Raw genomic sequence first — 417 nt, 5'->3', positions numbered from 1 at the left:
TTTAGTTCAAATCTTAATAACAATACTTTTATTAATCGGATAACTACCAAATTGATTAAGTGGAATGGTTGTGCAATTATTACAATGGTGTTTCGATCATTCCATTATGCAACAAATTTAATTTTGTTTAATTAAATTATTTGGTATCCAAGTTTAGTCTCCAAACACTCTTCATTCTTTTAAATGTCCAATGTTTCGGCAAATTCAGTCATACTCAAGGATAATCTTAAATTTAAATTCTCACCTCCAAAATTTAAAAAAACAAAAATTTTATATACGACAACACTTATTTGATGTAGATAACTCCAATTTTCAATAATATAAAATGTAAGTTTTTTAAAAATTGTGTATTGTATTAAATAAACATTTCTCACCCTAATGACAGGAGTTTTAGTTGTCATAATGGCATATAAGAGG

The 417-nt window shown here is 25.7% G+C and overlaps 1 protein-coding gene across 2 annotated transcripts in view; it reads right to left on the bottom strand.

Annotated features, from left to right (window-relative positions):
* The window catches only part of LOC106683297 (myosin-2 heavy chain), an 82,691-nt gene that overhangs the window by 77,694 nt on the left and 4,580 nt on the right, over positions 1-417 (bottom strand). The gene's annotated exons all lie outside the window — the stretch shown is intronic.

This window comes from Halyomorpha halys, unplaced genomic scaffold, assembly GCF_000696795.3.
Source record: "Halyomorpha halys isolate HHAL.00 unplaced genomic scaffold, Hhal_1.1 Scaffold476.1, whole genome shotgun sequence".
NCBI lineage: Eukaryota > Metazoa > Arthropoda > Insecta > Hemiptera > Pentatomidae > Halyomorpha > Halyomorpha halys.
The sequence above is the reverse complement of the archived record's forward strand: the minus strand, read 5'-3'. Positions and strand labels throughout refer to the sequence as shown.